General features: G+C 36.4%; 1 protein-coding gene across 1 annotated transcript in view; it reads left to right on the top strand.

The window, feature by feature from the left end:
* The window catches only part of LOC308680435 (leucine-rich repeat transmembrane neuronal protein 4), a gene marked incomplete at its 5' end in the record, with an annotated part of 118,545 nt that overhangs the window by 30,983 nt on the left and 65,973 nt on the right, over window positions 1-21,589 (top strand). The gene's annotated exons all lie outside the window — the stretch shown is intronic.

Raw genomic sequence — 21,589 nt, 5'->3', positions numbered from 1 at the left:
TTGCGATTTAATATAAAGTACATGGTTAAATATTTGCCCACTTGCTTGAGCAACTTAATATAAGTAAAAGTAATCCATTGAATAATAGGCTGACGTTGTTTAAATTGTGTTTAAACGTGCGTCTGTTAAAGAGTGTATATGCGTACAGAGACAATCGGAATGCTGATACGTTAAGACCGGGGTAAATCAAGGGAAAATACCATTTACTTCAATAAGACAACATAATGAACAACACTCGTCTCATTCGTGGAGGTGGAAAAACAAGTTATTAGTCACATGCAAGATTTATTGTATAAAGATTTAAATTATGCAAAAAAAGGCAAGGGTATGAGTCTGCTGTTTTTGTCAATTTTAAGTTTTAATTTAAAATGTAGGCTATGCGATTTTAATAGTATAGCCTACATGGTAAAATATTTTTACCACTTATTGCTTGAGCAACTTAATATATAATTATATAGAAGTAATGCATTTAATCATATGTTGTTTAAATTGTGTTTAAACGTGAATACGTCTATTAAACAGTGTATATGTGTACAAAGAGAATCGCAATGCTGACAAAAAAAAACTTTTTTTAAAATAAAAGTTGCTGATAACTTCTGGATTTGAAATACAAATAGTGAGTATGTATTTGTGGTATAACAGCAGCGAATCAGTTACGCACTGCAAACGCAGCATATGTGAAAGCACTATTGCGTGTGCTGCTCCTGCACTGCATACGCACTGCAACACGCACCGCATATGCACTGCACACGGAGTATGTGTGAAACGGGCGTAAGATTGCAAAATTCAGATTGTCTACTGCCATTAGGATGAATTGTAACCGTCTCCTGGTATTACAGACCTCCTTTCTAGTATTTATGTTTTTTAGAGTCTACTAAACTGTGGGTTGTTTTCTATAGGATTCTTAGACCGCTGCAGCATAATTACTGGATAAGAGCAGAGTAAGGGAAGCTACCACCATAGTCTAAATTGAATATCGAACACAAGTCCTTCTATAAGGCCAGAAGAATGGAAACATATGTGTCTGACATCTTTTAATGTGGTGTTTCAAATTCCAGTTTTGCAGCAGTGACTGTTTCATTTTCAAACTCGCTTATACACCGCCTGCCCTTCCCTTGGCATATATACAGACACACACACACGCAATAACAGCCGCGGAGCCTCGCGAAGAGACCCATGAAACCTCTGGTGTTTTATGATTGTTTTAAAATACACCATTTCCCCTCACTTTTGCTTATCGTTGGCGCACAGAGGCTTACTTTATGGAATCGAGTCCCAGATCCGCCATGTTCCGGGGTGTCTCACGAGGCGCTGTGCTTTTCATTGTTTGCCTAGAGAACCGTTTTCAAGATATTCCTTCCTGCTAGATATTCCAATTTACGGAAAAAGGGACCCGAGGGCTCAATATTCCCTTTGCTTGTGAAAAGATAGTAACTCTGCTGCCGTTTTAACCAGCCAGTGGAGCAAACATCTGCATAACTGCAAACTTGGAGTGTTGCTTTCAAGTAGTCAGCAAACAATGACAGTCTTTCAGGGAACCGGCTCTTTGTAGATGAATTGTACAGAATCTGCAGAATTGAATTGTACAGAATTCTTTCTATGAAAGAAGACCCATTAGGTATGTTTACAGGCACTAATTTTTGTCATTTTTAAATTTAACTATTTGCATTTTGTGAAATATCAGCAGTTTAATAGAAACCAGACATGAACAGTTTTGTTGCACTGTGAGTATTTAATTATTTGTTGTGTTTGCCTTGATGGCATCTAAAAAGAAAGTTGACATTTATCTATTTTTGGATTCAATTGTAATGTTTTACATGCTTATTTTTTTCCTGATTGTAACCACCCCTTTCAATCTGATCACATTATTTCATTCAGATTGCGCTAGATCGGATCGATTGAGGTGTTTACATGATGCCATGTAAATCTGATTGAGCCATCAATCCTATTATTAATGGATTTTTTGGGTGCATGTAAACGTAGTTACTTTGAACTCGAAGCCTCAGCTAATGTCATCTGTGCTGTTTGCCTCTGCTGGTCCGATGTCTAATGAGGCCCCTGATAAATCGTAGCGAACTCTAATATTTCTTGCAGAGGCACAGCTCGGAAAGCTATAAATAACCGGCAGTCGCATTAGGTGCCGCGTCAAACCTCCCAAAAGTCTATTATGATCCAAGGCCATCAGCAGAGGTAGCTGATTTGAGTCGTATACTTGTTCCACCTCGGCCATCCATCTTTTTTCCCCACTCCTCTCCAATGGTTGTCTTATCGGGACCTGTTGAGGCGCGGCGGTTGTCTTCGCGTTGCTTTTCTGTGATGGAAGATTGAAAGCCATCATCCCAAACAACCGCACAGGAGGGTTTCTCTTTGTGGAAGGTCATTAGCTGGCCAGCTGGAAATCACAGTTCCTGAGGTGGCACCCCGGGCTGTGATTCCACATCTTTTATTCCTGGACTCTCGAGAGGCGTGCGGTTTTGATATTTCGAAGCTCAGTCTCCACTCTTCTACTGTCCTAATCATTGTCAAGAGCCTCATGGTCTCTAGTCAATAAAGGGGTTGTGGACTGCATTTTCACCAACATTTAGTCTGATCATAGTGAGAGTGAGCGGTAAGTGCCTGTCCATTGGCAGGTGTGTTCGCATGCAGCCGACGGCCACCGCTGTGCTTTAGTCCACTGAGACGTGCCTGACTCATCCCTGTGATCTCTGTGGATATTGGTGATGAAAAGGGCAATGTCAAGTCCCAAATTTCTCGAAGGTGCCTACTTTTATACTTTTATTTATTTAAAGGAACACTCCACTTTTTTTGGAAACAGGCTCATTTTCCAACTTCCCTAGAGTTTTACCGTTTTCGAATCCATTCAGCCGATCTCCGGGTCTGGCGGAAGCACTTTTAGCATAGCTTAGCATATATCATTGAATCTGATTAGACCGTTAGCATCTCTCTCAAAATAATGACCAAAGAGTTTCAATATTTTTCACTATTTATCACTATTTAGTGATAGTTATCACTATTTAAACCTTGTCTCTTTTGTAGTTACATCGTGTACTAAGACCGACAGAAAATGAAAAGTTGCGATTTTCTAGGCCAATATGGATAGGAACTATACTCTCATTCCTGCGTAATAATCAAGGAACTTTGCTGCCATACCAGCAGGCGCAATGATATATTTCCATATTGGCCTAGAAAATTGCAACTTTTCATTTTCCGTCGGTCTTAGTCCCATTTCCTAGAAATGGGACTAAGACTCATTACAAATCTTCCTTTTATGTCTAAAATACTAGAGAAAGTTGTATCCGCCCAACTGGGCTCTTTCTTGCAAGAAAATGACATCTATGAAAAGTTTCAGTCTGGATTCAGACCGCATCATTGCACTGAAACTGCGCTCGTTAAAATCACAAATGATTTACTATTAGCTTCTGACCAAGGCTGTATCTCAATACTAGTTTTACTTGATCTTAGTGCTGCGTTCGATACTATAGATCACACAATACTCTTAGATCGACTACAAAATTATACCGGTGTTCAAGGACAAGCATTAAGCTGGCTCAGATCATACTTATCTGACCGCTACCATTTTGTCTATTTAAATGGAGAAAAATCTATTATAACTCCAGTAAACTATGGAGTGCCGCAGGGATCTGTGTTAGGCCCTGTGTTATTCTCAATATATATGCTGCCACTTGGAAATATTATAAGGAAACATGGAATTAGTTTCCATTGTTATGCTGATGACACTCAAATCTATATTTCATCACGGCCAGATGAAAACGCTAAATTATCCAAATTGACAGAGAGTATTAAAGATATAAAAGATTGGATGACGCGCAATTTTCTTTTATTAAATCCAGACAAGACAGAGGTACTAATCATCGGTTCAAAAAACCGCCCACAAAACCTCTCACACTACAACTTTAACATAGTAGGATGTCCTGTTACTTTATCCTCTACAGTAAAAGACCTGGGTGTTATACTAGACAGCAACCTGTCTTTTGAAAATCATATTTCATATGTTACAAGAACAGCCTTTTTCAACCTTAGAAACATTGCTAAGCTACGTAACATGCTATCAGTTTCTGATGCAGAAAAGTTAGTTCATGCATTCATGACCTCGAGACTAGATTACTGTAATGCTTTATTAGCCGGTTGTCCTGCATCCTTAATAAACAAGCTACAGTTAGTCCAAAATGCCGCCGCTAGAGTTCTTACTAGATCAAGAAAATATGATCATATAACACCAATTTTATCATCACTACATTGGTTACCTATAAAGTTCCGTATTAATTACAAGGTATTGCTACTGACTTATAAAGCCCTAAACGGCTTAGCTCCAGTCTATTTAACGGACCTTCTATCGCCCTATAATCCATCGCGCTCTTTAAGATCACTAAATTCAAGGCTTTTGGTCATACCTAGGATATCTAGGTCCACCAAAGGAGGGAGAGCATTTTCACATTTAGCTCTAAAACTCTGGAATAGTCTTCCAGATACTGTTCGTTGCTCAGACTCGCTCTCCCAGTTTAAAACTAGATTAAAGACGCATCTCTTCAGCCAGGCATTCATATAATACTTTTAATCTTACAGTTAAATCCGCCCTCTAGTTCAGAGACGCCAGAGGAGAACTGGCCCCCGACTGAGCCTGGGTTCTCCCAAGGTTTTTTTTTTTTTCTCCATTTGGTCATGATGGAGTTTTTCGGTTCCTTGCCACTGTTGCCTTTGGCTTGTTCAGTTGGGGATATTTAATTTAATTAATCAATCAACAATACTATTGATCAGCATTACCAAACGTGGACGTTTTCCACTAGAAACAAACATTGATGTATTATTTTAATTTAATACTGTGAAGCTACTTTGATACAGTCTGTATTGTGAAAAGCGCTATATAAATAAACTTGACTTGACTTGACTTAGTACACGATGTAACAGAGGAATCAAGTTTTAAATAAGAAAAATATCGAAACACTTTGGTCATTTTTTTGAGAGAGATGCTAAAGGTCTAATCAGATTCAATGATCTATGCTGAAGCTATGCTAAAAGTGCTACCGCCAGACCCGGAAATCTGCTGAATGGATTCGAAAACGGTAAAACTCTATGGAGTTGGAAAATGAGCCTATTTCCGAAAAAAAAGTGTAGTGTTCCTTTAATCATTTATGCATTCAAGAATTTGTCTAGGGAACTTACAGATGTCTACTTATAATGTATAGTGGTGGCTCCGTAACAATGCACTGAAAGATGTCTAAAATATAGATAAAGAATTATTAAAGCATGAAGAATACACAGCAGTAAATTTCAGTTGTGTACTCATGTTATTTTGGGCATCCACAATAAGGACATTTTTCATTGTTTTTATCAGTATTATTTTAGTTATTTAAGTTTTATTAATATTTTGAATTGGTAATTCAATTTTTATTGAAATTTTAAATAATTTTTTTATTTTTTTTATTTTAGCTTAAGTTTTGTTCATTTTAGCTTTTTTTGTGCTGTGCTTTTTTCATTTAATTATTTTTATATTGCTTTTTTCAGTTTTATTTTTAGTTATTATTAGTTTTTATTTATTTAATAATTTTAGTTTTTCAACTAATATTTAGATTTTATTTTATTTCAGCTTTATTTCAATTAACAGACATGTTTTTAATAGTTTTAGTTTTAGTTCACAATAATATTCTGTTTTTTTATATAAAATGTTGAAACATGTATAAATAAATAATATTCAAAAAGTTTTTTAGTTTGTTTTTACTTTTCTCTCAACTAAAATGTAATTTTTGTAGACTAATATTATAGATGACATTTTTGTCAGAGTAAAACTGACATGATGAAATGTAATGAAAAAGTTGTAAAAATGTAAGTCTAATTTATGACAAATTTCTTTTTGGGCTGAACTATCCCTTTAGGAACAGATTTGTATATTAAATTAGCTCTGTTATGATTGGCTATTGTCTTTGCATTTGAAATGAGAAGTGAACTGTAATCATATTGTAAAAGTTCACCCAGAAATGAAAATTCTGTCATCATTTACTCACCCTGTATGACTCAATGTCTTCTGTGGAACTGAATAAATAACTTTTGAAAGATGAACAATGAAAGGTAATGTTGTTTGGAGCCCAAAGTTCTTCAAAATATCATCTTTTGTGTTCCATAAAAAATGCATATGTCTGGAACAACATGAAGGTGAGTAAATGATGACAGAATTAAATTTTTGGGGGTGAAACTATCCCTTTCAGACATTTATGATCATGTCAGTATCAATCTGATACCAGAAATTCAAAGAAATGTTTGTGTGACTGGGGATGTCTTAAAGAGAACTGCTTCTGATCAAGACATCAAACAGTGTTATGATCTGAGCTGCTATGTCCTGCCGAAAACAGCTCGATACACATGGTTTGACGTGTCTATACTGAGTTCACACCGTTTACATGCATTTGATCAAATAATAATTTTAGCAGTGAGCTTCAGTGGTGTTTTGTTGATGTTTGGCAGGAACCTCAGAATACCCGCGAGAGCTCCCGAGATAAAGATTTGTAAGACAATGATAGACAGTCATCCAACTGTGTAAACATTAAAGTGACAGCATAAATTATGGGGCGATAAACGGGTAATTTAATTGTCTTGAGTAAATCAACAGGGATCGACAAAATCCCACACTCAGAATTTTGAATTCTTTGCTCAAGAAAAAATATGTCCAATCATGTAACAACTGATGTGGTAGTTCTCAGAATAAAGGAAGATTAAATGCTAACTTTCTTTAATAAACACGACGATAATACATAGAGGAAGGCAGCGAGAATGATCACACAAACTATATAGAAGAACTGACAATGAACTGAAAATAAATACACAGGGAACTTAAGGACAGCTGAACGTAATCAGTAACCAAGGAGGAACTATCAGGTGATCAAGACTGAACTGAAACGCATGAAACCAACAGAAATGAAATGAACACAAGACACAACATAATACTGACAATAACCTTCCAAAGATCATGTTATCTGGAGATTGACATCATTTACCATCCTTGTTTTATTTGAAACGCTTTGCAACACAAAATAATTTATCAAAACGTAATTTCCATTTTCTTTTTTCACATAGCGAAAATGCTTTATAAATCATTAATGATCCCTTTATTACTTTAATGCTAAGAATGTATATAAATATGTACAAATTTTAAAAAAAGTTTCATAGTTTGTTGCATCTTAAGTCATCAGAAAATAAGGAATTATGCTGAAACTTTCCAAAACCCAAATAATTTTTTTGACTATTTTATTTATTATTTTGTTTTTATTTTATTTAATTTTTTACTTATTTTTATTTATTTTATTTTATTAAGCCATTTTGAAAACAAATTTTGTGTTTCAAAAGGAGGACGGAAAACATTTGAGCAGATTTGAACAAATGATACTTATCTTACTCAAAAAGATCGAATTACTAAATACTTTATTTTATCTCGTCTTGGAAATTGGTGAGCCAGGACTGTGGCCCCCAAAAACTGGTGCGCGACCCTGATGATAAACGTGTAGATTCTTATGAAATCATGTGATGGAGGTGAACCCAATTTTGAAAAACTGAATGGCTGTAGTCAAATTCACTCGTGTAGGTAGGGGGCAGATTTTTGAGTCAATGTATTCCCAAAGCTTGTTCGGGTAACTCTTGAGCACATTTGATTGAAATCTGTTGTTGCTGATTGGCACGGCGCTTCTCCACCAAGACGTAATGGGAGCAAGGGAGAACCAAGGCTAAGAGGCTAATTGGTTGTTCTCAAGTGATTGATGTCAACGTTGCTCTGCAATGCCAAATTAGCAGAGCCCAAGGTGAGCCGAGTGCAGGCAAGGACCCGAGAACAGGCAAATAATGGCCTTGATGCTCATAAAAATGTGCACAGACACCAGATGCCACTCAAAGGGCTGTCAGATACCCCATTGCTGATTGATGGCAACGAGAGAACTTTCGATTTAGGCACGGGGGCTCTCGGCGGGCTGGATTGATTTCATCATTGGGAGACAGGTGGCCGCTTTAATCAGAAAACCCTCAGGTGGGGCTCAAGTCTGCTCGGTTAAGTTGCTTCGCCATTGACACTCCCTACAAAAAACAAGGGGGGACCTTGAGCTGCAGTTGCCACCCCATATTTCCTGGCATTGTGTCCTGTAGCAGCTGTCATTCAAGTCCCCCTCTGAATTATTGGAAAACTCATCTTTATTATCCGTGTCAACCCAGCAGTCGCAGGCTGCTATGGAGGGAAAGTGGCAGCGAGGCATGTGTGCAGATGTGTCATTTACAGACAGAAAAACAAAATGAATTGTGGTCAGTCGCTTAAAGGTGGTATCAGTGTTTAAGGCCCAAAAATATTTTTATCATATTCATCTAATCTTTCCTAATGTTCTGCTAGCTGCCCGCCCCATAAGCATGCCGTCAAAAAAACGCGTCTCTGTAGGCATCCTAGGCTCTGAGATCTGCACACAAAAACAAATGGTTTAGCCAAACACTCAAAATCAAAACAAATAGTGTTCCAACCAATCACCGACAGGGGGAGGGTGTTGTGAGGTTTTGAGCCAGCTTTTTCTTCAGCTCTGACTTCGCGTGCAGCCGTGCACAAGCACAAAACCTCACAACACCCTCCCCCTGTCTGTGATTGGTTGGAACACTATTTGTTTTGATTTTGAGTGTTTGGCTAAACCATTTGTTTTTGTGTGCAGATCTCAGAGCCTAGGCTGCCTACAGAGATGCGTTTTTTTGATGGCATGCTTATGGGGCGGGCAGCTAACAGATTAGATGAATGTGATAAAAATAGTTTTGGGCCTGAAATCACTGATACCACCTTTAACTTTTCTGTCTAAAAGAAAAGATTAAGTTGCACCATTGACCAGATTTTATGCTGATGGACACAAAGCTTTTCCCACGAAGATTACACTAGTGCTAAAAATAAGTATGAGATTGCCAAACATCCAAACTGTCAAGTAACACATTCCCAGTAGGACATGAAGGCAGCATTAAAGTGTAACTTTGCTGATTTTCAACCTGCTTTGTATTGTTTCAATGCCAGGATTGTATGTAAATGAACAATGTTTACTCGTTCTCCATGTTACCTGGACTGACAAATCCATGTTTATTTGTCCGCAAAAGTTTGACAGCTCCAGGAATTTCATGAAAACGGCAGTTTCTTTCAGTTTTTCCCCTCCGTTTGGCTTGAAACACTGTGGTCATCCAGTTTGAAATGTTGACTACAGACACAGAGGTTTTTCAGATTTTCCGTCACAGTGTTCTCTCCATATTTACGGTTCTTTGCAGTCTTATAGCCACTGCCATATGACGCACTGGATCCAAACTGAAAATAACTCACTCCATTATGACACCATTATGACTAAAAGTTTGTTAAGAAGTGTTTCCTGCTAAAGCAAGGTGGTATTTTACTCTGGTAAGCGTATTCACAGCAGACTGGTGGGAGAACCCTTGAATGGCAACATTCCCAGTGCATTATGAGTGTTGAAGTTTTCCTAACAATTTGGCAAAAGGGAAGACAACAGCCTTATTTCTTTTGTTTTCTAGTCAGGTAGCACCGATTTTTATTTTTATTTTTTAATGCATTTCTACTGTATACTGTATATAAGTTTTATTACAAGCCCATTATGCCAGCTGTGAAGTCCCCCTTTAATACTGTAAGTTGAAAGTTTTAACAGCTGAGTTGAATCTGCTTCATGGCAATAACCACATAAAAATGTTAAACAGCAGTTTTTTTTAAAAAAAGCTCATAAAATAAAAATAGAATTAAATGTGTAAAGTTGTAGGCTAATACAAGAAAACCTCCGCTAGATGTGCAGCTCTTTTGTCCCTTTTTTTACCCCTTACCACTGTAGATCTCACAGTATTACATCTCGTTATCTAGGGGAAAACTGCAATCCGGGCTGTGATTTGGAGCGCTGCACATCTGTCGCGCACCGGTTTTCCCTCTGAGTGGCCGAATGAAGGCATAAACGAGAAAAGCAACAGGAACTTATGAAGTATTTTGCCAGGAGAGAAAAAATTAATTGGCTCATATTCCTCATTAGAAATGGAAGAACAAATGTTCCAGTGTTTGTTTAATAAATTATGAAGGGATAGGGTCCGCCGAGGCTCAAAAGCTATGAAAAAATGTGTGAAATTAATCTAACTAACTGAACTTAATTGAATAGCCCGGAGTACCTACGCTAAATCCAAGCAATCCGATAATTCCCTTGTGGCACGATTAACAGGTACTGTACTGTGTATTGGAAACATGAGTCTTTGTGGCATCAAAATGGATGTTTTTCTCAGATGATTACCTGTTCATATATTTGCCTGCAACACTTTCCATAAATCAGACTATTTTTAGGAAGTTTGTAACTTTATGACTTTGAAGGGTAATGAAACCCTCTGTTTTGCATTACAAGCATCAAATGTTCCAGCAAATGCGTTATAGATAGCAAACAAAACGAAAATCACAAAAAAAAAAAATCATTACTGAAATAAAATAAAATATAAAACACTTAATAATTAACTAAATGACAAAACACAACAACATTACTAAAACTTTTACTTAAATTAAAATGAAAACAGAAAATACAAAAATAAAAGCATGATTCAAAATATATATTTAAAAAAACTATAACAGCATCTCGATGATTCTAGCATGTCATGACTCTTTAATAGGAAAGATTTTCCACATGGTGATGGAAAAAAAATTGGGATTGAAAAAAAATGCTTTGTGTTCCCCTGTGAAACGTTGCGTTTGCTTGCAAACCAAACGCAAATATCTCGGGGGAACAAACATTTGCGAAAGAATGAAAAGGCTCCATATAATTTTATTTCATATGAGGCTGTTTGTGATGATCTGAGTGTTTCAGTATAGGGAGTTCAGCATTAAATGAGAGAGTGCAAATATGGGTGAAAAAAATATGAAGACAAGATTTAAGGGCCGGCGCTGATATTGGACCCTAATGAAAGCAGTGCGCTGTTACTGAGATCCATGGTCTGATTTGAGAATTGACTACCTGTCTGTGTGTACTAGTAATTTAGAAACCTCACCAGGAGAGAGCAGTTGAGTTATAACACTCTGTTTTGCTTTGTCTGTCTCTCTCTCTCTCTCTCTCTCTTCACCACACACGTAAACTCTTCCTCGTCCTCCGCCTTCATTCTGTCTGGACCCGGCCTCTCTCATTAATCATGGGACACAGACACTGGCTTTGGCCCAGTCACTGTGAAGGTCAGGCCCAGTGAATCAGCACTTGAAGTTTGCAGAGCGTTGCTGGCGAGCAGCTCTGCACTGTAACAGCAGCGCGCCGGACCAGCGCCCATCACACACCGGCCCGACATAAACATGTCACACACTGGACCGAGCCCTTGTGTCCTGCCAGGTTATTGGATTGGCCCGGAGAGCACGGATGTGAAATAGAGCTCAGCTTTGTGCTGCTGTCTAGTCCTTATTTCTTTCTTTCTTGTTTCTTTACGTTAGCTCTTTATATTAACTTTCATTAATGTGTCAGCTATAAAATAGCATTCATAAAATCTGGAATAATCTATATGTATACATACACCACCATTCAAATATCTTTTGTTATGTAATTATTAAAGCATTCAGTTGCTCGTGGCCATGTGTTAAAGTGATTTTACTACAATTAAGGCGACTAAAATGGCCCATCCAATCCGACTTAAGAGTCAGATATCAGAAAGTATTTGTATTAATAAAATCAAATAATGCTTAAAAGCCATATAGAACATATTTACGTCATACAGATTCAAATATTTGTTTGATTTATTCTTTTCTTTCTTTCTTTCTTCTAAAGGACAGAGGAAAGGCCCGCATCACCACAGACATGAGAGCATGTCAAAATCCTTTAATCCACATAACCCTGATCATGTCTGCAGAGGATTTCCTTTTGTCTTCTCAAATTGTGCATTGAATGGTTGTTGTTGTGGTGTAAGGGTCAGGCCTCTGTGTGTCATTCTGATGGGATGTCTCGAGGTTGAGTTGAAATCCTTTTTATCAGTACTCTTGTACATTTGCATTTATTCATTTGACAGACACATTAATCCAAAGCTACTTAAAGTGCATTTAATGCCTACATTCTGCCAACTTCAGGAACAGAACGCCATGTTTGTGCACAGCAAAAAATGTTTTTCTTGCTTAGTATGTATATCTTGCTTACTCATTCTTAAATCACAATACATTTACCTGAGAAGCAAAATGACTTAAAGGGGTCATGAACTGGATTTTTAAAATTATTTTTATGTTTCCTGATGTGTACTTATAATGTTAATATGATTTTTAGATAAAAAAAATTGTCACAATTTAGAAATAATTGGCTATTTTCTTTGTTGATTTTAGAACACTCTGTTTGAAGGGGCGTGTCTGCTGTGAGGCTTCAGTGTAAACGCCCCCCTGCTGTGATTGGCTGACATGTTTGCATATGAATTATATAGTATTGCATGTGGAACCCTCATAGAAGTTTTTACTATTACAACTGTCAAGATTAACGAATTGTGAAAAGTGTTGACTATAGCATTATATTTAGATTTATGCCCATCACATGAAAGGTTGCAGTGATGAGCATTGAACAGATGACAGACAGTCTGTTGATCACGTGAATGCAGTGATCTCATCATTGCAATGCGATTTCTGCACTCTCACGAATGCTTTCACTATAAATAACAATAAACACGATGTAAATACGGTAAGAGCTTCATTGTGCAGTGTAAGAGCATCATTGATTACATAACGGGAGTTTTGGCAAGTGTCCAGATAAACTTACACTGTGTGATTGACAGCTTCAGCAATTGTAAAGGGAGCGTTCTTTGATCGCTTTCTGTATATAATTTAATCACAAATTTAATTTAAATGACAGATTATTTTCATGCTACTAAGAGAAACAACATGAAGTTGATCGTTTAGTCTCTGGCTTGATTACTGATGCATAAACAGTATTGAACGATTTTGAGACAAAGAAAATTTGTCTCAACTTGAAAAATTACACATCAGAAATCACTGATCACAGATCAGGCATTAGAATGAATATACAGTTACATACTTACATACTTGTGGCAGTGCTGACAGATCCATATCTTAAAATTCTGTTCGCAAAATCTGCACCGAAATTTCGACTGAAATACCAAATAATCCACCATGAAATGTGCCGAATACAAACAAATAATGCACTGCTGATACTTTCACATAGTTGGAAATAAAAAACACTTTCCTGGCTTTAGGATCCTTTGGAAGGTAGGCTAATGTTATTGACCCCGTGTCAATCTTTTCTCGTTCTCATGTCACTATTCACTAACGCACCAGTTGGTGGCACCAAAGACTCAGTGATGCAGATGTAGGCGTTGCTCTTCTTCTGCAAAGGCGGTCTTTCACGGTGATGTCATAATTCCAAACTTTTCAGATCCTGTCATTTTCTGGCCTTGGTTTCAATAGAAGCTTTTTTTGGAAAAACAAGGAAGTTTTGAGTTTTGAAACTAACAGGATATTTTTATAGTTCGACCAGTTCGACCTCTGAACTGTTAATAGATCAAGGAAAATTTGAATTATCAGTTCATGACCTCTTTAAGATATATATATATATATATATATATATATATATATATATATATATATATATATATATATATATATATATATATATATATATATATATATTTTTTTTTTTTTTTTTTTTTTTTTTTTTTTTTTTGCATTTTCTGAGAAAGTGAGAGATGCTTGCCTCTGCAAAACTTGGTGGTCAGTTCTTGAAGTTGACTGAATGTAGGCATTAAATGCCGTTTTCAAGGACAAGTATCTTGATTTAAGAATGTTTAGATATTTGTACTGGACAACAAAGAGTAAGAAAATCATTTAATTGCTGTGTTTGGCTACATATGAAAATCAGATGCTCCCCTTGGATGTTATTCGACTGTGGTTCTCAACTTCACACTTTTTGCGGGATAACTGCCAATATCCTGTGTGTTTTCAGGCAAACATTCTGCATATTGAGTGCCTGTTGTTTATCACAGAGTGCTAAGATGTGTTTCAGTATCCGAGTCTTTGTTTAGGGATAAACCTGTGTGCTCTTACGCAGCATAACCTTGGACGCTTAAGAAAACCTGGAGTGAATTTCCCCGAGTGGAAGGGCTTTATGTGTTTCCATGGTATTTTAGAGCACGACTGGGAGCTGAGATTTAGAAGTGGATTGACATTTTCTGATTCCTCATATTTTTCTTCCAAGTGCTCCGCAGCTGAGCATAAGCAATAGCAATTAGTTTGGGGACTGGCGGAGAGAAATGCTGTAAACATATTTGAGCTTAGAAGTGCAAATGGACAGCCTCTCTGAAATGCAAAGTTGGCCTCGTCCCACGATAGATCGGTTTACCAGCATTCAGTGCCTCAGCCACAGCAAATATGCTCAGTCTTTATTTCTGTATACTTCATTTTCTCCCCTCAAGGCATTATCTACCTGTTCGTTATGTTTCAAAGTCAGTTTAGACCGGAAGGAAGCGATCAACAAGCTTTGTTTTCCACACAGAATTGGAGAAGGTTTCCGACGTTCCTCGGTCACAGCTGCTTTATATCTGTCAAGGTAGCGGAGGATTTACATGAGCTCCACAAATACGCAAAGCTGCCATTTTTAACCCTGGAGACAACCCTGCTTTATAGTAGACACATTCTCTATAGCATAATAAATCTATACTGACAACTACAGCTCACACAGTGAAATGTAAAGCATGAAAAATGATCTAGTTTAAAACATATGTGTCAGGTTCTTAGATATTAGTATTCATGGTGGCTTCATACAGACTTTGATATGACGTTATTCAAATAGAGTAAAAAAAATAATAATAAAAAATAAACGGCTTCTCTACTTTATTAATGAAATATCATGCACAATAATTCATTATGATTTTGGAGCGGTTATTGCATCCTGGTATCTTTTTGCTTTATGTCCCAGAAAAAATATCAAAATTAATTTTAATTTAGAAACTGACAGAATGTTCCTCTTTGAAATCATTGTCTGTGTGAATTTCATTTTTAATATGATATGAATATTCATAGAGCCCCTCAAAAAAAAAATGAAAAAAGTGTCATGTCATTGACCGCCAAACTAATGAAGAAGTTTAAATAATTTACAAAAACTGTAGAAGTTTAGAGGTTTAAATGGCATAAATATAATCTACATCCTGTTCCTGCTCCTCCCAGCTGGAAGATCCTGAGCATCAGCACATAAAATGGACCTCTGTGTTCATGCTGTGCTGTCAGCCAAGACTTGATCTACGGCAGTCTTCTTTAGAAAGGCAGGATGGCAGATATGCAGCCGCAGTCTGATATCTGTCACGCTGAAACCCAACCGCTAGAAAAGGAAAATCACAAATGAGATCTCTTTAATATGTCAGTTATATTTCCTAAACCACAATATAATTGAATCAATGGCAGATGGGGAATTCTGCTTAATTCTCCTGGTTCTCAAATCTATCATCTATCTATCTATCTATCTATCTATCTATCTATCTATCTATCTATCTATCTATCTATCTATCTATCTATCTATCTATCTATCTATCTATCTATCTATCTATCTATCTATCTATCTATCTGTCTGTCTGTCTGTCTGTCTGTCTGTCTGTCTGTCTGTCTGTCTTACTACCTGTCTATCCATTTGTCTGTCTGTCTGTCTGTCTGTCTGTCTATCTATCTGTGTCTGTCTGTCTGTCTGTCTGTCTGTCTGTCTGTCTGTCTTACTACCTGTCTGTCTGTCTGTCTGTCTGTCTGTCTGTCTGTCTGTCTGTCTATCTATCTATCTATCTATCTATCTATCTATCTGTCTGTCTGTCTGTCTGTCTGTCTGTCTTACTACCTGTCTATCCATTTGTCTGTCTATCTGTCTGTCTGTCTGTCTGTCTGTCTGTCTGTCTATCTATCTATCTATCTATCTATCTATCTATCTATCTATCTATCTATCTATCTATCTGTTTGTCTGTCTGTCTGTCTGTCTGTCTGTCTGTCTGTCTGTCTGTCTGTCTGTCTGTCTATCTATCTATCTATCTATCTATCTATCTATCTGTCTGTCTGTCTTACTACCTGTCTATCCAATTGTCTGTCTGTCTGTCTATCTGTTTGTCTGTCTGTCTTACTACATGTCTGTCTGTCTGTCTGTCTGTCTTACTACCTGTCTATCCATTTGTCTGTCTGTCTGTCTGTCTGTCTGTCTGTCTGTCTGTCTATCTATCTATCTATCTATCTATCTATCTGTTTGTCTGTCTGTCTGTCTGTCTGTCTGTCTGTCTGTCTGTCTGTCTGTCTGTCTGTCTGTCTATCTATCTATCTATCTATCTATCTATCTATCTATCTATCTATCTATCTATCTATCTATCTATCTATCTATATATATATCTATCTATCTATCTATCTGTTCTTTATCACTTTTTGATGTTACCGTTAAACACAATTACATTACGAGAAACAATGGACAATAGCGAAAACTGCATGTTGATGTTTCGCACAGAGTTCCCCTGCAAAAACCAGTGACGAGATCCATCCAAAAACCTTCGTCGTCTGTGATAAAGAGCCGGCACAGCAGGCCCTCTGACATTTTCAGAGGTGGAGAGGTGATAGGCTCTTTCTATGAGTTATTTTTACAATGATGCTGCATCCATCAATTTCTTGGGAACGAATCAAATCAAATAAGTGCTGTGTGGGCAAAAAGCAGCGTGCAGCGTAGAGGGTGCATGGCGCATGCTGATGAAAAAGAGAGAAAGAGACGTGCCATAGATGCACCTCCTGAATTAGACATGAGGACGGCTGCCATCTTTCCAGGTAAAAAGAAAAAGAATAAGATCTGCTCTCCATCCTGGTGGCGACAGACTGTCTTTCGACCTGCATGAGAGGATATATGGGTTTGTTATTGATATTCTTGATGTAGCATGCGATTTCTTATTGTTTGCCACAGGGAGTTATTTGCAAAGTTATGACGTGTCTCCTACAATTTATTTGAACATAGTTTTGGATCATGCTCATGCCATGCTTTGCATAAAAATCGATTGAGGAGCGCTAGAGACCACTGACATCTTATATTAAGTATTTACTAGACCTTTCAAGTATGCATTATGTGCTTAACGGTTCTCAGTCCTGGTCATAACATGCATGTGACACCTTGACGTGACATGAAAACAAAACCTGTGTGAACATTTACAGGTACGTATGTGACAAAAGGAACAAATGCAATGTGTAACATCTTTAATTTGAGAGGATTTTTTGTGTAAACGCATTTGGATTTACAAAGGACTCCTCTCAACACAATCCAACAATTTGTGCAATTTCAGTGAATGCAGTAAATGCTTCATAAGTGCAATGCAATAATTAGAAGGAATTGATTTTTGCAGTCAAAGTTTAAGATGAAACGCAGCATAAAGAGTGTTTGCATTGATATTCCTTTGCTGTGCATTGATTTTCCTCTGGAGGATGAAGCGCATTCATCATATGTAGATGTGGAAGCATTTTTCATCATCAGATAAGTCGAACTGAACACACTATAGAATTGTGTACAGGATCTGAGTAAGAAAGCTTCTGGTGAATTGTTTTATTTATAAATCGTGGTTTCTTTTAAGACATTTCAAAGGAAAGGCTATTCTTTGGGGTTTGATCTGTGTTCTCGTATCGTATCGAGTTCTGATGGCTGATTGATTTCAAACCTGCATGGCGAATTCCTTCTGAAGCTTTGTGAATTTGCAGTAACAAAACATATGAGCTCCACAGAGCTTTTGAACCCTTTAAAGGGATCATCTTCTGAAGTCACAGTCACCTACATACATATAGGTTTTCAGTCCATTACATCAGCTTACGTAAATTACCTTCACGGCTTTGAAAGATGGTTTTACCACTAGTGCTGAAGCCTAACCGAATGAAGCACGCTCTATAGAACCCCCAGCTAGGTGTAGAATAGCATATAACTACAGTACTTGAGCTATTTTTGCAGCATGTGCACATTATGCAAATGTAATGCAAAATACAGTTTGCATTTTCTTTTCAGTTCACAATATTTGTATAACCTGCTACATTTGCCAGAATGCACAGTATACAACCAAAGCACTTTGTGTGGAAAATTGTCCCAAAATGCAATGTGCTCAACTTAAAATTGAATCAACAATGTGCTGAATGAACTTTCAACAATATCCACTGTGATTGTTAACATCCCCTTCTCTTTCTTATTATAGTCAGTCAGACATTTTTACACATTACATATTATATATTTGTTATGTCTAAATAATAATAAATAAATAAATAATATTATGTTATATTAAATTATATCTACATATATAATGTATGTGTACATATTTAAAAATGAATAAATTATAAATGAAATAATTCAATGTAAAAATTATATATATTAAAATGTATTTATATATATATATACTGTATATATAATAAATTATAAATATAAAATATTTAAAAAATATTAAAATATTAAAAATATATATATAAACACATACACACACACAAATATATATATATATATATATTTGTGTGTATTTATTTTTTTACATTTATAATTTATTCATTAATATATTGGACAATTACGATTAAAAATCATTTCATATAAAATGATTATTAATATTTATTTATTTAAATTAAATCAGAATAAATATATTGGGTTTTTTTATTGTGTAATTGTAATCATGTTTAATTCTAACATAAGAAAAAATATTTAAAATATAAAATATAAATATAAAATATATAAATTAATTATTTAATTTCCTACTTATTCTTTTGATTTTGCATTAAACTATGACCTGGCAGGTTATTGTGAGATTAACCCATATAAAATGCAGTATGCAGCGCTTCAGAATTTCATTAGGAACATATCACCTTGTCTTTAAGCAAGCTGAAGTGTCACAACCTTCCTCCATCCCTGTCGGTTTCTATGAGCGCCGCTAGCATCTGAGGTGCTCGGGTAAGTCCAGTGGAGGGTGAGAGGTGAGGATTCCTGCTAACCATCTCGGCTTTTCTATAAATGAGATCCCTGCCCTCCATTTTCCACCCAAGGTCCCTGAAATGTGGCCACCGTGAGGCTGGCCGGGAGAGATGGCCACCAGGTTCCCAATGACGTTCCGTGGGCAAAAGGTTCAATTACTTTAGTTGTCGTAGAGCAATAAATGACAAATTAAGTGGCTGGCACCGGCTACTGCTGCGAGGAGCGCACACTGGAATACTAATGTCTGACTGTGTCTAAAGATGGTGGAGGAGGGAGATAGACAGAGAGAAAATATCACTGAAACCTACACTGATAGACAAAAGAGACATTTCAGCAGTCAAGCCCAAACTTTATCGGTGTTATTCAGCGCTGAAGCAATAAACGAATCACTTTAGATTATACTGGCGTATGACTGAGTTTGTGGCACAAGTGTTATCAATATCCTTCTCATTGACTTCTTGTCTCAAAATTCATACAATTAACAGCATGTAGGAATGGACTATATTCACTAAATAAAACAATTCATGCACATATGTGATCAAGTGTTTTATATTACATATTGATAGAACAGTAAACATAATATGAGACTATTTGGGTTGTAGAGTTGAACTTAAATGATTGGCCGGATGCAAATTGAATAGTATTTTGTGAATGTGACTCTGTATATACATGTGCGAGGAGTTAGTGAGACCTAGTAAGCATAATTGTTCCAGTTAATCTCAAAAATCTCTCAACTAAAGAAATGCTCACTGGATTGTAAATAAGGGCATAATAGCACGAGAAAACACAATACTTGTCATTCATTGTCTACTTTTGCTCTTATTTATTTTTGTGCCTTTTCACCGGCTTTTCCATTTCACTGTCTTCGCATTTCCCAAGCAAATGCCCCATTACCTCCACAGTGAAAAACTCAGCACTTCAGCTGAAGAAAACAAATGACAAAATAACCTTGAAGTCACAGCTAGAGACTGGACATATGTGATCTTACGTCATAAAATTTTTTTTTATTAAAAATGTAGTTTGTTACATTGTGACATTGTGCTTTAGAATTACTTTTCCTTGTTAATTTGTTAAGTAAAGATCACAAATGGAACCTTGTTGTAAAGTGTTACCCTATATATTGTCTTAAAGATACAGTATCTGAAAGCCTGTTTAATTCTAAGGTTGAGAAGGTTGAAGATGGTCCCAATAAACTAAATTTACACTAAAAATAAAGGTTGCAAATGGGGGTTTTCTCAGCAATGCCATAGAAGAACCATTACTGGTTCCTTAAAGAACCTATTAAAAGAACCATGTTATTCTTAGTGTAAATTAACATTGTAATGTTATATTAACATTGTTAACAATTAACATTGTTCCACTATAAAGAGCGTTTTGTGTAATGGAAAGTTTCTGCGGGTGTTAAAGGTTCTTCGTGTGGAACCATCGATGCATATAAAGAGCCTTTATTTTTAAAAGTGCATGTGGTGCACAAAGCCTTGACTAACATATTAAGTGAACTTAAGCGGGCAAAATAAATGTTAATCAAAAAGGATAAAGTAAACAAAGTCCTTCCCGATGATAGCTTTATGACTGGACTGAAGCGTTAAAAAGTCACTTTTCGCGAAACGTGTTAGCAATCTTAAGCAAAACTTCCATTTAGGATCCCATCATTTGTTTTCACAGCAGACAACAAAATGTATTCTCTGTTCGGCATAGATCACCACAGAGCTTTCTTTCTTTTCACGTTTCACGTTTTATAATGAGTTTCCTGAGGAAGTGCTGGCGTGCATATCCTGGCAGCGCGATTCTTTATGAGAGCCGAGGCATATCATTGATTGACTGTCACCAGACAGCCGCTTCTGCGCCCCTTAAGTCATAGTCGCATCAATGAATCAATGTTTTACCTAAGTGAATGCTGGAACATTACCTGCAGGTCACAGACCTCATAAATAGCCTAGTTATGTAAAAGGGGAATAATCACTTTATGGTTTTCTTCTAAACATCATGCTTTTGCTGTGTTGTGTTGATTTACCTAAAAACACGCTTTAAGCAAATAGTAATTGCTGTAATGCACAGCTTCTCATGCTTATTAGTGTCACTTGCTCAACATCACTATTATTTTTGCTCATACTGGCTGTGAACTGTTTGTGCATGACTTATTCCTTAAATTGTGCTGCTTTTTTTCAATTTTTAAGAGTATAAAGGGGATTAACAATTAGCGATTAAAATTTAATTTAATTAACCACACGTTCATTGCAGAATTACTCCCAAAATATAATTTGAAGTCATTAATGTGTTAAATGAGAAAAGCATCAAATAGACATTACAAAAAGTAGCTTTAGAAAAAAAAAAAATATTTTTTATTTAAATATTAGTTTATTTGATTCAACATAGAATTGATTACACATAATCTTTTAGGTTTCAAGGGCCATGAGGGTGAGATAATGATGGTAGAATTAAAAATATATATTAATATAATTTATTTTTTTAATGAAATGACTGACACTCTATAAGAAACTTATAAGAATAAGAAACTACAACTGCCAGTAGGTGGCGGTAAATGTCTAAATGATTAAAGGGTACATAACATGCACAGTTTCACCTAATCTCATGTTAATCTTGAGTACCTATAGAGTAGTAGTGCATCCTTAATATATCCAAAA

Source organism: Scardinius erythrophthalmus (genome assembly GCF_964197995.2).
Source record: "Scardinius erythrophthalmus genome assembly, chromosome: 20".
Classification (NCBI taxonomy): domain Eukaryota; kingdom Metazoa; phylum Chordata; class Actinopteri; order Cypriniformes; family Leuciscidae; genus Scardinius; species Scardinius erythrophthalmus.
Note: the sequence above shows the minus strand (reverse complement) of the source record. Positions and strands in the feature narration are given on the sequence as shown.